Genomic DNA, 6,307 nt, shown 5'->3' on the forward strand with positions numbered 1-6,307 from the left:
GGGGATTACCATCATTTTGGCTTGGCTATAGGTTTGGTGTCATGGCTATCTTTATTCTTGACTGCTTAATTAAATAACCCTGCAGTTTAATATAGATGGACTCCCCCTTTTCAAAAGCGGTAGACTTCAGCATTGTCTTAGAAAGCCAAAAAGTTTTGATCAGTTTTAAGGCCCATTTATTCACATTTTGAAGAATGACACTTATTTGCAATGGCTGACACTCAAAGTATGTCCATTTGTGTGTGATGCACCTGCAAAAGCTTTCATTAAAAACACAAAGGCTCATAATGGTTATTCTGGTTGTAATAAATGTGTTCAAGGTGGTGAGTGGAAGGATGAAAAGTTAATGCAAAGTTAAGAACCGATGCTAATTGTCACTTAATGACTGATGAAGACCACCACTTGAATCAAATATCGTCTCCTTTGGGTGGTATAGTGAAAAGGGTTACAATGTTTCCCTTAGATTATATGCATTTATGTTGTCTTGGAGTCATAAGAAAACTCATAAACACATGGATGAAGGGCAAAGTACTTGCAACTAGCCGTCCAATCTGACCGTAAGGTAACTTTTAGTAAAATTGAAAGGACTGGGACCTTACACGCCAGTTGAGTTGAAGAAAGCTGCAGAAATTGATGCATACATTGTACAACACATACAACATATATTTTATGTTGGATGTAGGGTCTGTGGTAGGCATTACATTTACATACAATGTACACCAGCTAACATACCTGGGAGAAGAATATAGACTCCCTGGGCCTTAAGGTAATATCTCAACATTTCCTTATGAAAATGACTTGAATTGGTCAGATTAAACATCTCTTGTGAAAGACTCACTTGCCTTTATAGTAAATTGTGAAAAGGCTTTCAGAAAAAACTGATGCAAACACATCACAACTGAAAAAAGTACATAGGATAATGCATCTGCATCATAATGGCCCACTTGTGACTCAAATAGACCATTCAGAACAGGAGGGGATAACTGTGTACGAGTTGTAGATGTCGTTGCTATCGTTTGCAATATTGTGAAAGTAGTTAATGACATGTTTGTAATCTTCCAAGTGTTTTGTTACAAGGAGTCTTACTTCCAGTGTCCCCTCACCCAGAATTAGTTGCCACTGAGTGTGGCAGTTGAACAGCAGTCTTGGTGTAACAAAGCTCAGCTAAGCTTAAATTGTCCCTTGTTCCTGGATAAACGGGGAGAAGCTTTCATGGCCTCCATATCCTCCTCTAGAAACGTTTAAGCAATAAGAAGTGAACTCTGTGATACATCAGACTTGCAGTCTGAAGACGAAAGCCAGACCAGTCTAAAAAGAACACCACAGAAAAGAGTGTTTGGATTACCAGCGGACGTTAAAACAATGCAGACAAAAACGTAAAAAATAAAGAGTAATTATCAGGTCATCAAAGACTGGAACGACCAGAGTGGGTCCAACCGAAAAGTCTGGAAATGGTACGTATTTCACTGGGAGCGACTTAACTTTGAACAAGCAAGGACATTTCTAATAACTCATTAGCTGTGTCCAAATTCAGAGGCTGCATCTTCCTGAAGCCGCATTAGTAGGCGATTACGTCACAGCGATGCAACGAAGGCAGCCCAAATTTGAAGACTCCTCTAAATGCGGCCGACAAATGCGTCCTCCTTTTCCCCAGATTTGAAGGATGGGTCGGGTGTATCCTTTGTGGCTCAACCTATCCCAGAATTCATAGCGCGGCCCAGCCAATTTCAGTTTCCATTGTTGGAAACTGGAATTGGCTGCTCGACCGATTACAAAAAAATTAAAAAACTTATTGGTTGAAAAGCTGTTGTTCTGCTGTCAGGTGTTTGAAAAGGTTCTACGAGCCAGCCCTTCAAGGGATAAACTGAGTCTTCAAGGATGTAATAAGCAGTATTCACTGAAGCTTCTCATGTGAGCTGGTAGGCGGTTTTCCCAGCTGGCTAACTCCCACAGTGTGGACAGTCTCTGAACCTGAGCGTCATGCAAGCTCTGTGGCAATCCAGCAAACATGTTCCAGTACCGACCTTTTCCATCAACAATACCCTAAATGATTATGTAGTGCGAGCCAGCCTTTACGGTTGAAATAGTATGATAGTGTTGTGGTGCTATGATGGATAGGTGGGAGCCATCAATAGCGCTCAAACAGTACGGGCGCCCCCACCTGTTCTCGATGTAGGCAGGCATTTCCCTGAACCTCCCCTCATCAGGAAAACAGATTTGCTCTGGTGCCAACAACGTCTCAGTTGCAGCACAAAACTCTTGCACACACAGACACACAGTTGTGATGCTTACTCCACAAAGATGTCCAGTACTCTCGCATTCTGAGCCAGTAGCAAGTTTACACGGTGCAATAGCCACTCTCTATTTCAAGGGCACACACTCACCAAAGGTTGTGCCTTGTTGCTCAGGAAGCTTAACATTTCATACTAAAGTTCTGCAATGAAATCACATCACTGGGAAGCTGGGCTGAATGCCCAGACTGATGGTTTGCAACACTAGAGTAGACTTGTAGTCAAGACCGCCTAAACCAAGACAAAGTCAAGCCAAGACCAAGACCGAGATAAAAAAGTCTTTAAACTGTTCCTATATATATATACACACACATATATATATACACACACATATATATATATATATATATATATATACATATATATATATATGTATATATATATACATATATATATATATGTATGTGTGTGTATATATATATATATATATATATATATGTATGTGTGTGTATATATATATATATATATGTATGTGTGTGTATATATATATATATATATGTATGTGTGTGTATATATATATATATATATATATATATATATATATATATATATATATATATATATATATATATATATATGTGTCACACAGGCAAATGGGAATCATGAAGAGGCTGCTAGGAAAGCTGCAACCACCTGCAGAGTGTGAGGCAAGTCCTGAGGAGTCAGCTGAACGGTAAGAACAAGATCCGGGTTATCAACACCTACGCCCTGCTGGTGATAAGGTTAATAAGCTGGCCAAAGGAGGCGGTAGAAGCCACTGACATCAAGACAAGGAAGCTCCTGACCATGCATGGAGGGTTTCACCCCAAGTCCAGCACCCTGAGGCTGTACGCTAAACGGAAGGAAGGAGGACGGGGACTGGTGAGTGTCAGCACCACAGTCCACGATGAGACAAAAAACATCCACGAATACATCAATAAGATGGCCCCAACTGACCATGTGCTCAGCGAATACCTCAGGCAGCAAAAACCAAGGAATGAGGAGGAACGGGGGGAACCATCATGGAACGATAGGCCCCTGCACGGTATGTACCACCGGCAGAGGAAGTGGCTGACATCCAGAAATCCTACCAGTGGCTGGACAAAGCTGGACTGAAAGACAGCACAGAGGCACTAATCATGGCAGCACAGGAACAAGCACTAAGCACAAGATCCATAGAGGTTGGGGTCTATCACACCAGGTAGGACCCCAGGTGCAGGCTGTGTAAAGATGCCCCTGAGACTAAGAACTTTGCTGCATGCGCTATGGTTGCTTTGATTGCGAGGGAGGGGTTGGAGAAAGAAGACAGGATAGCGTCTTGAGCTGAAAATACATATTCATCATGCATCATCTTGAATTTAAACAGTAGAGGTCACCCTTGATCTCTTTTTGAGCACATCATTAGCTCAACAAGCTTCTGTGTGTTGGTGGCTCCCAGTACGATTTGCATAGTGTGCACGTTTGGAGAATCAGCCAATCATATCCCTAGAATAATCATGTGAAAGACTGCTGATGCTCCAGTATAATCTGACAGCTTTAAGTCACTCAGGTACTGACCGATTGTACAGATTGTATTGTTTAATAATAGCGTGTATAAAGTGCTAATTTATATTAAGTTTTTGCTTCAATCATTTTTTTGAAATAGGAAGTGGTTATTCCTAAAATCAATCCATGTACCACAGTGGCATACCCGTCATAACCTCTTTGGAAACCTTTGTAATGACTGACCCCCTCAGGCATCTGGTGTCCATCTCCGTCCTCTGTGGCTCTGTCTTGTGAATGAGGAGGCGATGTAGATAGGTCTGCCTTTTGCTTTTGACACCATTAACAGTAGTAATTTTATGGACGGTTTAAACAGTTACACATTGACTGAAAATTGTAGTTAAATTCATGTACGGCAAAATTGTTCTGCACCCTGCTCTGGTGGCTTCTGACCATCTTCAGATTTCACTTGGACTGCATGAGACAATTTCTGTAGAGAACAATCATATTTTTAAAAAGTATTTTAATGACAAATTTGAAATACAATAAGCTTAAAAAGTTGTTTAATAGGCCACAAGTGTAGTGTACCTGAGATGGCTGCAAATAGCTTCTTACTGTACAGTGGACACAGTCATACCTAATAAAGTGGCGGAGATTTTAAAATTGAGATGCGTGTTTGCGTAACCCATACTGTATGTTCACACTGAGAAACTGAGACAGAAAAAAGTCATAAAAAGTGTTCTTTAACCTTAATTAAATTACCATTGTGTGGGACCTGTATCGTGCCATTGCTGTTCAGATTCACTGCAGCTATGCACAGGGGCCACAACTGGCACTGTCAGTGGTGAGTAATGTGTCATTTGGAAGAGCAGTGCCACTGTGTGGCTGCACATAAGAGCGCCCGCTAGACAAACCATCGGTAATGAATCCAGAAGCTTAATATCTGAGAAGAAAGAGAAAGAAAATTAGAAATTTCAAATCATCTTCATGGAAAATTGCCAGCAGGCGCAAGGTTCCTAATTTCTTTCTTTCTTTCTTTTCTTTTTTTATGCATATTTCTCACACTGTTCACCAGAAGTTTTTACTTTTACTCCCTCTATTTTGAACAAATATCTGTACCTTCTAATTGCATTTTCAAAACGGGCTTGTTACATTTGGCTTAACATTTGAGGAATGTTATTATTTCAGGTCAGTGCAGCCCTTCAAACATCAAACTGATTTGAGCCTAAACAGTAACACGTGAAAGGCAAACCTGTTTGTGTTACAATCACCAGGGGACCTGGCATAAAAATAAATGAAAGAGGCAAAAACGTGTGCCATAGCGTCTTCTCGTTGGAGAACTCATGTTTAAAATTCACATGTTGGGTCTGTACATGTGGCATTATGTTTTTTCATATTGTGAAACATGCTGCTAAACAAACTGAGGTTGACTGTGTAATTTAAAAGTTACATAAAAATAATATGGAGTTTAGTGCAGCATAAACAGGTTAGTTTGCTGTACTGTGGATTTAAACTGTGTGTGACTGGTGCACAGTTTGCGGTGCTCATGGTCAGAGTTTAGTCACATCTGTGTAGCAGATATTAATATGAAGTTAAGCTGATGATATTAGATTCATTCACTGAATTCCAGCTTCATACCAACTTTATACCAGTCCTGTTGTCCTGGCTGGAAATCAGCCAGGACAACAGGTAAAAATATCTGCTTACATCTTGTTGAATTCACTTTGGTCAACCTCTGTTCTTTTTAAGTGTGCTAATAAAATAAATTGACTTGATCTGCTAATTCAGCTTTAACCCCTGACTGTACTCATTTTCTGTTTAGAGGCAAACTCACCCACTATAATGTAGGCAACAGGAAATAGAGCTACTTTAAAAAAAATTGTTTCTTTTTCTCTGCTCATGTTCTGCTTAACTGATTCAAGCTGAGTACATTAATTACGATTAAAAATGAAAGTTTGTACTCCCATGTACTAGTAATATTTAATTATTACATTAATATAGCACAAGCTTCAGTTAGCTTTGCACCAAATAGCTGGTAGAAAACTACTTTTTACTTTCTTTGAGTATGTGGAGATCAGGGAAATATTTTACTGCTACTATTCATAACCATCATCATTACCATTACATTAATTATCATTTCATCAAAGCATTTATTCAGTAGATTACACATGTTCTTAGTTAAGACTATTACACCTATCACAGAGAGCTTCTGTCTGGAAAAAGGTCAGAAGCGTCAACAGGCGGGGTGAGGCCGAGTGCATTTTGAGGTCGAGACATACACACACACACAAACAGTAGTTAGACTCATGTTTAGGTAACAAGTACTTTTTCACTTAGTTGAGTAAAGAAGTTGAATCAGTACCTCTGCTTTTTTAACACTAGTATCTGTACTTCTACTTAAGTACAGAATGTCTTTACTTTTGCCACCTCTGCTTGTCACACATCACCAAGTAAATTTTAATGGTAGACAATGATAGTACGAGTAAATACTATCCAAACTATGTACACCTTAATGCAATAAATTATTATGTCATAAATAAACTGTGATGTCATGA

The sequence above is a fragment of the Rhamphochromis longiceps genome, linkage group LG7, assembly GCF_057381845.1.
Source record: "Rhamphochromis longiceps isolate RC_006_pf linkage group LG7, R_longiceps_female_GT1.1, whole genome shotgun sequence".
Taxonomy (NCBI): Eukaryota; Metazoa; Chordata; class Actinopteri; order Cichliformes; family Cichlidae; genus Rhamphochromis; species Rhamphochromis longiceps.